Genomic DNA, 15,368 nt, shown 5'->3' with positions numbered 1-15,368 from the left:
GCAGACACATATCTGACCATCAACTTGAAATTGAATTTTGCATCATGTTAAAACAACTCTAGAGCAAATAAGTCATTTTAAACTAAAACTAAAATGATTACGTATGATTTAAAGAACTGAAACATATTAAAGTATATGTAACTATTCCATTTAATATTTTATTGCACTTATTATTACATTATGGATTATATTAAAATAGCAAAATATTATTAAATTAATCTGTGTTAAAAATGTACATTTTATGTTTTAGGACATTTTTTTCCAGGGTTTGAGCAAAACATCTCTAACTTGTTATATCTTGCCACCAATATTCTGAAGTCTCAAAAACAGTGAAAAAACTGTAAAAAAAATGAATATAGGAGAAACAATTCATGTACTCTCACATGAATTCTTTTCAGCTTTGGAAGGAGAGTTTATTTGGAATTTTTGTCATGACACCAAAAAAGCAGGCAGATCTCTTCAATCCCATGATTTAGGAAAACCTTTTTGGCATGAGTGCTCTTTGGCTATGCTGTTCATTCCTTCAGTACTGGATTCTGAAGCCATTGGTTTAATCGTGTCGATGACTAACTACCATTGTGCAAAGAACTTAATTACATACTGTGGTTCAGTTTCTATTTTGCCAGTCAGTCGTTCAGCCATAAAAGAACGCTGTAAAAAGTAAGTGGTAAAATGCAAAAGAAATTGAAAGCACATGATTGTAGTCAAGAAGCAAATAAGTAGATTTCAAAGAAAAGCCAGAATACTTTAACTGGGAGCTGGATTGTACTCCTAAACAAAGAAAAAGTTAGCAGCCAAGAAAAATATTTTGTAATTTCACTTACTGTGCAACATTATAAAATTATTTGAACTTACTTTCACACTTTGTTTACTAGTCAATTAGTGAAATTCATCAAGTGAAATGAAATTATTTTTTAAAGTCATAAAAATTTTTAAAGAATAATATTGCCCTTTGGAGGTATATACTTATTCTCCATCTCCTCTCTTGAGAGATAATTATTTCAATTTTAAATTTATGACAGTGGTTCCTTGGGAACTAACAGGACAGCTTTGCAATAAGCCCCAGTTATTAAGGCAGTTAGGGTTTAAAGATGTGGATGGTTTCTAAAACATCATAATTCTTTAGTGTTGCTTTGAGTCTAGCTTGTAATATCAAGACACAATGTTGAAAATATTAGATGTCTGTCTGTGACAGTACTGGCTTCAGATTATTAACTCTGAAATATATTTGAGTGATGATACTTAGTTTAAGCAGAATAGTTTCATCTGAGCATGTTATACACTTTCTAGGTAAAGTAGACCTGAGGACAGGAAATGCAATGTACCCTGCAATCGATAATTATTCTATGTGACTCATTATGTTTTGTTTTAGTAAAAAGATGATAGTTCATCACAATTGCATTTCAGGGGCTTTATTTTACTACTTGACATTTGTCATTTAAATTTGCATAAATTTATAGTTTGGGGGGATTTAAAAAAATCGTTTAGTTCATTTTTGTACTGTCATTTTGTCTTCAGTTTAAAACATATTGAAATTTAGCAAATACAGATGCTAAATAATAAATTCCCTGGAATTGTCACTTGGTTGAGTGGGGGAAAGAAATGCGAGAACACAGGAAGTATTCATAAAGCGCAGGCCTTAGAGCATGAAGAGTAAAGATACTGACTTTGCAGTCAAATGTCCTAGAGTTTGCATTCTGATTCTGCTCTGTACTGGCTATGTTACCTTGGGTACAGCAATGCCTCTAAACTTTTATTTCCTTGTGTATGAATTTAAGATTACTATGATGTATTGTACAGGGCTGATGTGAGCTTTATGTAAGACAATGTGTATACAATGCTTGACACAGAGTAAGTGCTCACTATGCTTGTACTGAATTGGTTCTAGCAGTGGGCCAGGAATGAGAAGGGGTGAATTCCATCAGCTGTGATGACCCTACTCATGAAGCATCATAGGAAGGAAACCCTTGCTAATGACTACAAAAGCAATACACATATTCTTTATTTTTTTAACATCTTTATTGGGGTATAATTGCTTTACAATGGTGTGTTAGTTTCTGCTTTATAACAAAGTGAATCAGTTATACATATACATATGTTCCCATATCTCTTCCCTCTTGCATCTCCCTCCTTCCCACCCTCCCTATCCCACCCCTCCAGGTGGTCACAAAGCACCAAGCTGATCTCCCAGTGCTATGCGGCTGCTTCCCACTAGCTGTCTATTTTACGTTTGGTAGTGTATATATGTCCATGCCACTCTCTCACTTTGTCCCATCTTAACCTTCCCCTTCCCCATAAACTCAAGTCCGTTCTCTAGTAGGTTTGTGTCTTTATTCCTGTCTTACCCCTAGGTTCTTCATGACATTTTTTTTTCTTAAATTCCATATATATGAATACACATATTCTTGATTCAGAAGAATTAAGGAACTTCTGGACCCTGAGCTCGCATTTCCTGTTGTTTATGAATCCATGCATTTACCCGTTTATATAAGATTTTTGTGAGAGCGTAGCCTTGATATAAAATCTCAAGGATCAATTTTATTATATATTTTCTCTATGAAGTTAAGCAAGCTCTTTAAGTGGGTCGGCCAAATGTTTCCTCTTTCTTTTACTAGATTTTCCCTGAGGTGTAGTGGCAGCTAAAGGCTGGTATTTAAAAACTAGAGAGTTAAAGACTGTTTAGAGGAGGCTAACATGCATAACTTATAGTATTGGAGTAGTGGTTCTGAGAACTGTGAAGTAATCTCTTTTATCCCCGTATGCACATAGGGCTGAAGATCATAAATTAAGAAGAAATCAGAAAAACTGAAAATGGCAAAAAAAAGCATTTTGTTAACCATCTAAACATTGGAAAAATAAGAAATTATAACTATTTTGCTTGGTGATGAGAAAAGAGGTGTGATCTAATATGCAGATTAAGAATTCTAATATTTATTACTTAGTGTTTGGGCAAATGGTACAAAATAATGGTGTATTTATTTATTTTTTGCGGTACGTGGGCCTCTCACTGTTGTGGCCTCTCCCATTGTGGAGCACAGGCTCCAGACGCGCAGGCTCAGCGGTCATGGCTCACGGGCCCAGCCGCTCTGTGGCATGTGGGATCTTCCCGGACCGGGGCACGAACCCGTGTCCCCTGCATCGGCAGGCAGACTCTCAACCACTGCACCACCAGGGAAGCCCAATAATGGTGTATTTTAACTTGAGCAATTTAGATCATTAATGAGGAGTAAACTTTCTACAAGTAAAGGAGATCTACAATTAAGAAAGTTCCCTAAGGATGGTAAAGGATTTATCCTTAACTGTTTTGAAAATCACAGAATATAAAATTTAAGAATTTGGAGATAGGATAAATAATTTAAACTAAACCTTTGATTTTTACCTATGAAATCTTAGATTTTTTTTAGAAGTAACCCTTCTCCATTATGCTTAAATTATAATCTAGTGTAGAAACAAATAGGTGAATTTCATGTTCATTAAATGAGAAAACAGATAATAATTTTATGATAAACTTAAGGGGATTAAAAAGAACACATTGATTTATTTAAAAATTCATCTTAGATATACAGCAAGATAACCTTAGAAAACTGCTCACTTATGGATAGAGAGATATCCTCAAAATGATTTTATGGGAGAATGTGAAACTTGCTCCTGAAATAAAAAAGAATAAAATAGTCCAGGCTTGTTTGCTCTAATACAGTCCTAAATTGTTATGAAAGACACAGATCAGAAGGAAACTCTCCAGGGAAAATTTGCTGAAGTCATCATCTAATCATATAATCAGTATAAGTAGGTCATGAAAGTACTCAAGATACTTGCCCTCTAGAAAGTCTGACCTAGAAGAATCCTTTTTTTTTTTTTTAATCTTAGATGGTGATAACTTAGAGTTGGAAACACATCATCACTGAGTATATAAAATGGAAACTGAGAACGAATGAGCAAGTAAATGTTATGGATCTAATATCACTAGATGAAAGGCCTTCAAGATAAATGACTTTGGCTTCTTTAACCCACTATGAATAATTCCAGTTGAGATCTTAGCTTTGCTATTAAAGATTTTGTAGCATTGATAATAAATGAATATAAACAAGCTTGATAACAACAAAAAGTTTCAGGTACTTTTTTCCTACTTTCCTTCAAAAATCCTCTTTATTTCCCTATCTAATCAATCTTGAATTGCTAAAGAAAATCAGTAAGTCATCAGAGAAGTGCTTTAAGTGTTTATAGCTTAGGAAAAAAATTGGTCTCCCGTTCTCCCCAAGAATGCATTCTTAAAAAATCTGTAAGATGTATTTCAAATATACACCCATGCAACTAGACAACCACTGCCACCACAAAGAAAGAAAATGGTCCAAAAGTGACTCGAACAGAGAGCTTTGTGCATCCTGCAGGAAACTAGGGACTTTCAACATATTTGTGGCTTCATTGCAGAAAGCAGACTCTTATTTGTTGATGAAGCTATTATGTATTTATGAAGCATTGCTCTTTCACCAGGCTATGCACTATTTTTTTTAACTGTTGGTTAAAATATAGCATATTTAATTTCTTCATCAAAAAGCGGAAAACCAAAGAATGAGATCAATCTCCCACCCTGTTTTGTAGCAAATTTGCCACCTCCAAGATCAGAGGACACAATATGTTTCCACTTATAATTTCTGCATGCTTAAAACTTGGCTGTGAAAAGCCAAGTCTCTTCAAACTGATGGAATTTGGCATAGAAACCAGAGAATTGTCTGTATTTAAAAAACAATAATTTTAAATACTTTAGTTGTTTCCGTGGAACAGGAATGCCAAAATGCCAAGTTTCTTATAATCATATTTCCTCTCTTCTAAATTAAATATATAATATGATTATAATGCTGCATATGAATGGTTTTTAACTATTTTTACACTATGCCTAATATACTAGAGAGGAATATTTTTATCTTTTCTATTAAAAGATTTGATAAGTTATATGAAAGGATGGTTTTCAACTGAATAGAAATGTAGGCTACCAGTACTTTAACTTATAGGTTCTACTTTGTAATGCAGTACATTAATTAAAACATGGACTTACAAATTTTTTGTTATAATGTAAATATATATGTATATGTAGTTCTATGATCAGCACTGATATACGTGTGTCTGTATGTGAATATGTGCGTGTAAATATTTATAATATATTTAGAACTGGATGAATTGTATTATAGACTGGATTTGTGTTTAAAGTATTATGTATTAGATATTAGATTTGCTTACCAGTATTTCTCATACATGGGAGGATTGCATTTTCCCACTTCCCTATAATTAGGTATAGCCTTGGGCTTCACTTTGACAGTAAAATGTGCCTTTAAGAGCTTGTACACAATTCTCCCTTCTCTCTTTCCCTGCTGCCCTAAAAGCCATATGTTTAAGATGGAGCAGTTATAGAATACTAGACCCTCCCCGTTGAGTCACCCCATGGAGGACAGTTGCCTTGGAGTGTTTCCCAGACCCACAGCCGACATTGTGTAACATAGAAGTAGCACTTTGTGGTGTTAAGGATCTGCATTTGTATAATGTTTATTATAGAAGCATAATCTAGACTAGTATAATCTCTAGCAGCAATTTTCAAACATTTGAAATTATTCTCATCATTAGTAAAAATGTTTTAGTATGCACTCCAACATACATTTATTTATTTACAAATGTCATAGCTTATTGTTTTACTTACACATTTTGTGCATTATAAGACATAATCATAAAGTAAAAATAAAAAAGGAAAGATTAAAAGACTAAATTAAGGTCTCTAATACTTTCCCTACATTCCAGTCTTGTCTTTGTTCCTTGATTACTGCATCCCACTTGAAGATCACTAATCCAGAATTTAGTGAGACTGACATAGAGATCAAGGGGAAGATTCACTACCAAATATAAAGAGACACTATAATTTGGGGTTCTAATCATTAAATCTCCTCTCAGTATAACAATGTGTTTCAAAGTGTGGCTCAGAACCACTAGTGCCTGCCTCTGCACTAAACTGATCACAATCTTTGCAGGGGCCTAGGAATCTCTACTGTACTAGGACCACTACCTGATCCATATATGTTTTAAAGTGTTATAAGCTTTGCCTTAAAGTGATCTGGAATAATGAATTTACGTTTTACTCTCTGTGGCAAATACCTGAAGGTGATAATATAGATACCTTTGAGATTTTTGTGTGTTAAATCTCTACACTTGTCAGTAATGGCTAATTTGAAGCTGAAGTTAAAAGGCAGCGTTCCATGTAACCAGAGTTTCTTCTAGAAACAATCTTAAAGCATCATTGAGAGAGGAAGTCAAAAGATGTCCCAAATCCAATCTAATAAAATCATTTTATGAAATGACAGGGAAAGATAAAGGTCTAAGAAATTTGAAGTATATTAACACTTGCCACATATGAGATACATGTGGAAAAAACAACAAAAAAGACACTATAAGGCAATGTAAGTTTAAAAAACGGCAATTGCTAACCATTGTTAACTGATCCCATATTTTATTGGTTTGAAGAAATGACATCATAAACATTTTGGTCACCAAATTTTTGGTTCCCACACAGGGTTGAAATGGAATGAATGGTACACTGTTTTGTAACATGATTCTTCACCAGTCAAATATTTCAAAGACTATGCAAAGAATAGTTTCCAAATTCAATGGAATTAAAATTTTCATATTATAATGTATAAAGTTTATACACTATAAACTATACTATAGCCTAAACAAGTTACCCACATGGGTCAAGTTAATATTTTTCAAGCACTAGGATCTCATTTAGTAAGCCACACAAAATAGATTAATACATGGCTTCCAAAACCTATGGTAATATTAATTAACCTGTTGTGTAGTGATGTGAAGTTCAGAGGGTACTGTACAGGGACTGGAATAAAATGTTGGTAATAACAAGAAGAATAATTGCTACTTCCAGAAGCATTATCTGAAGTGGTTAAACAAGATAAGTTATAGGAACTTACATATGAGTGTAATGACTTATTCCTAATAATGCGTTGAGGCTGGTACACAGGCCAACAGCTCACTGAGTTCAAGTGTAGGGACATTCCATTGTATAGTGTTCAGTGAAGAGGCTTATTGTTGAATATGATGACAAAATATAGAGAGAATCTTAAATTCATGAATGGTAACTTAACCAGTTTCTCTTCATTAAAACTATTTGCAGCTCTTAAAGCTTTGCCAAGCAGCTTCTCAGTCAAGTGGGGATCAACTCTAAACAAACTTGCTGTGTGTAGGTTGTAATTAGGGAGAATGTGACCCAAAGTAAAGCTCTAAATAAATGATCTTTCCCCAGCAAAGAGTTGAGTAAAATGCTGATTTTTGAAAATTCTAAAAACAGAATCATCCTTTCATTTATTCAACAGTCTTTACAAAATTTCTTCCTCTCGTCTTCAAACTTGCATCATGTCTGGAAAATTCTAGGCACTTAGTAAATATTTGTTCAATTGAGTTATGTAGAAATTATAGGAGTTTCCATCTCTCATCTGGTACAGCATAAGACTGGCCTAGGAGGTCAGGAGGTAACCATGTTAATCAGAGGGAAGAGAGAATATCAACAAGAATGGCCCATTGGTAGTGTAGAGCAATAAGTGGTTACCTGTGAACGACTTCCTGACCCATGGCACAAAACTGTTGAAGCGGATGGACAAACTTCCTTGGATTCCAGTAGCAAAGACTATACAGGATGCCTGTCACCAACCTTGCCACGCTCAGGAACTTCAGAGCAGAAGGGGCACTCCAGTGGAGGTCCGAACACAGATGAGCAAGAGCCAAAAGAAGGGCAAGAGCTCTTGCACAGGTCTATGCATGGCTCAAAGTCCAGGGGTCAGGGCTGTAGATACCCTGGAAGTCTGAACTTGTTCTGTGTGCAATGTGAGTGAGAGTTGCCTTAAATCAGAGTGCCACCACTGTTTCAGCAACCCATCTCACATGATCCCATGGAGGAACTACTGGGGCCATGGAATAACTCTATAGGTGCAAGCCCTGGAGCTCCTTGGACACGTGTTGAACCCATCACTGTTGTGAGAGCTTGAAGAGCATCGTGAAGGGGAGAGACTGGGACTAAAGACTGTGTGGACCCCAGTGTGCCATTCTGCCAGCTCAGCTGATCCCAGGCACTGCAGGGGAGCTTAGAAAGTTTTGAGAAAGGCACTCCAAAACTCAAAGAACCCCTTAGGTGAGGGCCTGGAGCAGGGACCCCACAAACCTTGATGTAAGGGTGATATTGATCAGAATCAAAATCGCCTGAGGTACTCGTTAAATATGCATATTTCTTAGTCCACCCCAGACATACTGAAGTAGAACCTCTGTGGATAGATGTGACAATCTACCTTTAGCAAGCTTCCTGGTTATTCTTAGGGACATTAATCTTTGAGAGTAACTGGTCTAATTTATAAGATATATAGATTTTATATAATCTGGCTCATTAGCGTACATTCAGATTGATATCCAGGCTCATTTACCACTCAAAACCTTTGAATTTCCATGGCTGACCTACCAGATCAGATGGAGCCACTTTATATTCCCCAAATTCCATGCACTTTTATATAGTCAGGCTTTTCTCACTGTATTCCCTTTGCATAGGTTATTTATCCAGTTTCATACAGGTGTTATATTCTAGCTCATGCTTGGTGGCACATCCTCTATAATTCCTGTTTATGTCTGATGTGTCCTTTGTATATATATTTTCTATTTATTTCCTTCATGTCTATCTTTTTTCAGATTTAAACTTTGAATTCAGGGAAGACCTGGTTTTCACTTCAATCATTTTGTCACGTTATAGGTGCTCAACTAATGGGCAATTCAATGCCAATTCAAGGCTTAGCTTTGCGTTTTTCTTTTGGATCAAAAATCTTCCAAAAAAAGTTGAAGCCTACTTTAACAGAGTCCTTTTACTTCTAAAACCAAGTCCTATTCTTAGAACAGAGCTTAGACAGACAGGGGATCCGCAGCCCAACCATTAGAATTAACATAATGGGTCCGGTTTTAGAGTCAGAGCCTATTGACATTGCAGAGTGATGTAGCTTAAGAAAAAAGCAGATCTAGATGCCCCATTACTGCTACTAAATAAACTATTCTGATAATAGGGGTTGATCTAAGACAGGAGAAAGTGACTAATGTATGGTTAATCTAAGTCTGGAGTGAAGAAATAGGCGTCTTTTTGTTCTGAATGTATTTATCATACCATATAAATAAAGAGCAAAGCATGGAACTGACACTGTAATTTCTGTTCACACAAACTGAGGGTAAGAAAAGTGAATCCACGTGGGAGAAACTTGGAGCTAAAGTGCCAATCAAACATCTCTGACAACACTGGCCAGAATTTTGTAACACACAAAGGGAAAACTAAGCTATTTCGTGCATAATAATTGGTCATAGAAAATTATTTTAAAAGTTCTAAATCCCTAGGGAATTTAGAATGTGATGAAAAGCTACACTAAAAGAACACTAAAAGTGGTCAGCATGTACTTGAGGGGTAGTGAAAAAACTAAGCCTGATGGAGATTTGGAGTCTGTATATCATGTCGTTTATAGTCAGGCATGATTGAGTCAAATGGGTGAGCAGTAATTGATGTGTATTCTTGTGATTAAAATTGTATTTTTCAGTTGAAAAAAATCCCTTCAAGACGTCCTCAACCATTCCACTTATCAAACTCATATTATGAGAGCTTCACTAAAACAAGCTTTATTTTTCTTTGACCCATGAAAGTTATTAGAACTCTGAACAAATTGAAAAGTTAAATGGAAGAAATGGTTTTATTCTGTGCTAGTTTAATAAAAGACTAGAAGGGCAACTCTGAATTAGAGGCTCATGTGTATTTTAGTCTTGAGTTTATTATCCTTTTCAGTAAAGAGTTCTACCCATAGCTTCTGAAAATTTAGCAGCTGGTTTCAGTTGATTGATGGGTATGTTTTATGAAAACAACAAACTGCAAATGAGCTCACTTACTGCAGTTAATTCTGTTTCATTCACTCTCATGCAAAGATTCCATTTGTAACTTAGTCACTGAAACTGTAACCCTCCACTTCAACTCTGGAAGATATTATACATTTATGAGAGAACATCCTTTCACCTGACTCTTCTACTAGCTATAAATTCACAGTGTCTTACAGTTACAGAAGAAAAGCCCAAGTAGTCAGCAAGGGCCCCTTTCTCTGAAATGTTAACAATTGGCAGAAATAGCCTCTTGCCATTTTAGTGCCTTGCATGATTCATCCATGTATTTAATAAATCATTGTGAGCCCTTTCTCTTCTCTTTGCATGAGACACAGAGGTGCACAGAACAGAGCTCCTGCCCTCAACGGGCTGTACCTCATCTGATTGGGATATAGATAATAAAATGTAAGCAGATTAATATGTTTTAATTTAAAATATTCTCAAATAAGAAAAATCAAGGAAGCTATGAGACTGATGAGTGACCAGTTAGAAGTCTCGAAAAAGAACTTATGAAAATGAGTTAGGGAAGAGTTCACTGAGGAGATGACAGTTAGGCAGAGATTAATAAAGGGATGGAGTGATCCTATCCTGACCTAAAGGAAGGGTATTCTAAGTGGAAGGAGAAGCAAGGCCAATGGCCCAGAAGTGAGATGAAACAAAACTGAGTTTTTTACTTATTTTTAAGAATCCTAAGAGCACCAGTGTGGCTGAAATGGGATGAACATGTGGACATCTAAGGAAAGTGACTTGTATTTTCAAGCCAGTTAGGCAAGGGCTGAATGTGCAATATTTAGAATACGTATGCACAAAAGAATGTCTGTATGTGTATAACTGAGTCACTTTGCCATACAGCAGAGAGTGGCACAACAGTGTAAATCAACTATACTTCAATTTAAAAAAACTAAAATTGGAATACATATACTAAACTGGTTCATTGTTAAAATCTGACAGATGTTTTAAAAATAGCAAGAAATGAGATGTATTAGGAGTATTAAGTGAGATATGTGAATAGTATGTGAATGTATAACAGAAATGTTGGTGTTATTCATTGGTCACACAAGTTCCTCTTATCTTTACACCTAGTCTTTAAATTTTTTTTTAATATAGATGACACATCTGATTTTCTTACATAATCTTGAGTTATATACAGAATCCCATAAGTTAAATATAACTTCAGAGGCAACTTCAGTGAAAGTTCTTGAGAAAATTACATGTCTGTGTTAATATTTTAATGACATTTGAAGTACAAAAGGAGGTAGCTCATATTTTTATACTAAAAAGAAATTATGTGAACAGTATAACAATAGCTAAAGCATATGCAAAACAGAAATATCAAAATAACATTAATGTGAAAATTTTTATCATACTGTAGAGCATAATGACTAAAAGGAATGTTTGTTTTCCTCTGGTACTTAATCTATTTTTAATTGTGGTAAAATGCTTGTAAAGTTTCTCATCTTAACCTATTTTAAATGTAGAGTTTAGTGGTGTTAAGTATATTTTTATTGTTGTGCAACTATAACCACCATTCATCTCCAGAACACTTGCCATCTTACAAAACTGAAACTCTATACCATGAAACAGTAACTCCCCATTTCTTTCTCCTTACAGCCCCTGGCAACACCATTCTACTTTCTGTCTCTATGACTTGGACTATTGTAAGTATGTCATGTGAAAGGAATCATACAGTATTTGTCTTTTTGTGATGCGATTATTTCACTTAGCATAATTTTCTCAGGGTTCATCCATGTTATAGCATATGTCAGAATCTCCTTTTTAAAGGCTGAATGATATCCCATTGTATGTACGTGTCACATTCTGCTTATCCATTCATTTGTCAATGTATACTTGGATTGCTTCCACATTTTAGCTATTGTTAGCAGTGCTACCATGAACATAGGTGTACAAATGTCTCTTCAAGACCCCACTTTAAATTCTTCTAGCTACATATCCAGAAGTGGAATTGCTAGATCATATGGTGATTCTATTTTTCATTTTTTGAGGAACTACTCTACTGTTTTTCATAGGAGTCACACCATTGTATATTCCCACCAACAGTATACAAGGGTTCCAATTTTCTCACATTCTCACCAACACTTGTTACTTTCTGTTTTTAAGAATAGGCATCCTAAAGGGTGTGAGGTAATAACTCTTTGTGGTTTTGATTTGGTTTTGATTTGCATTTCTCTCGTGATTAGTGATATTGAGCATCTTTCCATATGCCTACTGACCACTTGTATGTTTTCTTTGGAGAAATGTCTATTCAAGTTCTTCACCCATTTTTTTTTTTTTTAACATCTTTATTGGAGTATAATGGCTTTACAGTGGTGTGTTAGTTTCTGCTTTATAACAAAGTGAATCAGTTATACATATACAAATGTTCCCATATCTCTTCCCTCTTGCGTCTCCCTCCCTGCCACCTTCCCTATCCCACCCCTGTAGGTGGTCACAAAGCACTGAGCTGATCTCCCTGTGCTATGCGGCTGCTTCCCACTAGCTATCTATTTTATGTTTGGTAGTGTATATATGTCCATGCCACTCTCTCACTTTGTCACAGCTTACCCTTCCCCCTCCCCATATCCTCACGTCCATTCTCTAGTAGGTCTGTGTCTTTATTCATTTTTGAATCAAGTTGTTCATTTTTTTGTTGTTGAGGTTTAGGAGTGCTCTATATAATTTAGCTATTAATCCCTTTGCAGATATATTGATATGATTTGCAAGTATTTTCTCCCATTCTGTGGGTTGCCTTTTGGTGGTATCTTTTGATGCACACAATTTTTTCATTGTTCATGAAATCCAATTTGCCTATTTATTCTTGTGTTGCCTATGCCTTCAGTGTCACATCCAAGAAATTACCAAATCCAATGTCATGAAGGTTTTAGCCTATTTTTTCTTTTAAGAGTTTTATAGTTTTAGGTCTTACAGTTAGGTCTTTGGTGTATTTTAAGTTAATTTTGTATGCAGTGTTAAGTAAGGGTCCAATTTTATTCTTTTGCACGTGGACACCCAGTTTCCCCAGCACCACTTGTTGAAAAGACAATCCTTTTCTCATTGAATGGTCTTGGCCCCCTTGTCAAAAATCACTTGACCGTACCTGTGAGGGCTTATTTCTGGGCTCTCTAGTCTGTTATATTGGTCAACATGTCTGTCTTTTTGCCAGTACCACACTGTTTTGATTACTGTAGCTTTGTTATAAGTTTTTCAAAGAGTAAGTTTGATGCCTCCAGCTTTGTTCTTATTTTTCAAGATCATTTCCTAGTTTGTTGAATATTTTTATCATGAAAGGGCTTTGAATTTTGTCAGTAATTTTTCTGCATCAATTGAAATGATTTTTTTCCTTTTATTTTGTTAATATGGTGTATTACATTGATTGATTTTTGTATGTTGAACCATTCTTATATTCCAGGAATAAATTCCACTTGGATGAGGTATATAATCCTTTTAATATTCTGCTGAATTCTGTTTGCTATTATTTTGTTGAGCATTTTCACATCAATATTCATAAGGGTTATTGGTCTCTAGTCTTCTCATAATGTCTTTGTCTGACTTTTGTATCAGAGTAACACAGGCCTCATAGAATGAATTAAGATGTCTTCCCTCCTCTTCAATTCTTTATGAAAATTTTGCAAATTGGTATTGTGTGTCCAAAAACATAAGCTAATAAGTTTTTAATAATTAGTCTCAAATTATGTAGAAATAAAAATGTGGAATTATAAATGAAAGTTACAAAAATACTTTTATAATTGACCATGTATTTACCTTTTCTGTGCTCTTTACATATTGATTTGGATTTTAGTTCCTGTTTGGTGTCCTTGCATTTCCCTTGCAAGACTCCCTTTAACATTTCTAGTGGTAATAAACTCCCTCAGCCTTTGTTTATCTAAGAAAGTTTTAATTTCTCCCTCACATTTGAAGAACAGTTTTGCCAGATATAGGATTTTTGGTTGATAGTTTCTTTTTTTAGCACTATGAATATATCAGCCCACTGCCTTCTGATGAGAAATCTGAATGATCATTTTTTTTTTTTTTTTTTTTTTAAGTTGTTTGGCCCCACCTGATTTTTTTTTTTTTTTTGTTAAATTTTATTTATTTATTTTTTTGGCTGCATTGGGTCTTAATTCCTGCATGCGGGCTTTTCTCTAGTTGTGGAGAGCTGGGGCTATTCTTCGTTGCAGTGCGTGGGCTTCCCATTGCAATGGCTTCTCTTATTGTGGAGCATGGGCTCTAGGTGCGCGGGCTTCAGTAGTTGTGGTGTGCAGGCTCAACAGTTGTGGCGCACAGGCTTAGTTGCCCTGTGGCATCTTCCCAGACAAGGGATTGAATGCATGTCTCCTGCATTGGCAGGCAGATTCTTAACCACTGCACCACCAGGGAAGTCCCATGAATGATCATCTTATTGAGGATCTCTTATGTGTGATGAATCACTTCTCTCTTGCTGCTTTCAAGATTATGTCTTTATCTTTGGCTTTCTATTTGATTGTAATATGCCCTGGTGTGGGTCTCTTGAATTTATCCTACTTGGAATTCACTGAGCTTCTTGGATATTTATATTCATGTATTTGATCAAATTTGGGGATTTTTCAGTCATTATTTCTTCATATTTTATCTCTGAAGCTTTCTTTCTTCTCTTTCTGGGACTCCCATAGTATGTATGTTAGTATACTTGATGATGTTCACAGGTCCCTTATGCTCACTTTACATTTTCTCAATTTTTTTTTTTCTTTTCATTCCTCAGACTCAATCATTTCGATTGTACTATCTTCAGTGTTGCAGATTGTTTCTTCTGCCTGTTAAAATCTGCCTTTGAATCACTCTGGTCAATTTTTCATTTCAGTTACTGTACTGTTTAGTTCCAGAATTTTCTGGTTTCTTTTTAGATTTCTTGTATCTTTATTGATATTTCCATACATAATTTTCTTGACTTTTTCCATGTCTTTCTTTAGTTCTTTGAGCATCTTCAAGACAGTTGTTTTTGAAGTCTTGGTAAAGTAGATCTGCCATCAGGGGTTTCTAATGGACAGTTTCTGTTGATATTTTTTTCCTTTGAATACTTAAATAGGCCATATTCTCTTATTTCTTTGTATAACTTGTGAGTTTTTTGGTGTAAAACCAGATATTTGAATCTAATAATGTGATAACTCTGGGAATCACATTTTTCCCGATACAAAGTTTATTGTTTTTTATTTGCATGTTCTGTTTTGTTTATTGTTGTAACCTGTCTCTGTGCTGAGGATTATCCTGAGGTATAAATTTAAGGTTTTCTTGGATATCTTCTGAGCGTGTGCTTTTCCCTGAGCATGTGTGGTGAATTTCTAACTTATCCCCCATGCACAGTTGCTTTTGAATGTCTTGGTATTTAATGTCAGGCTCCCAAAAGAGGAAACAAAAAAAAGAAGGGGGATTCAGGCACTGGTCCTTTAAATCCCCTG

The sequence above is a fragment of the Aethalodelphis obliquidens genome, unplaced genomic scaffold, assembly GCF_003676395.1.
Source record: "Aethalodelphis obliquidens isolate GAN/ISIS:26980383/991018 unplaced genomic scaffold, ASM367639v1 scaffold1, whole genome shotgun sequence".
In the NCBI taxonomy this organism is placed as follows: Eukaryota; Metazoa; Chordata; class Mammalia; order Artiodactyla; family Delphinidae; genus Aethalodelphis; species Aethalodelphis obliquidens.
The sequence above is the reverse complement of the archived record's forward strand: the minus strand, read 5'-3'. Positions refer to the sequence as shown.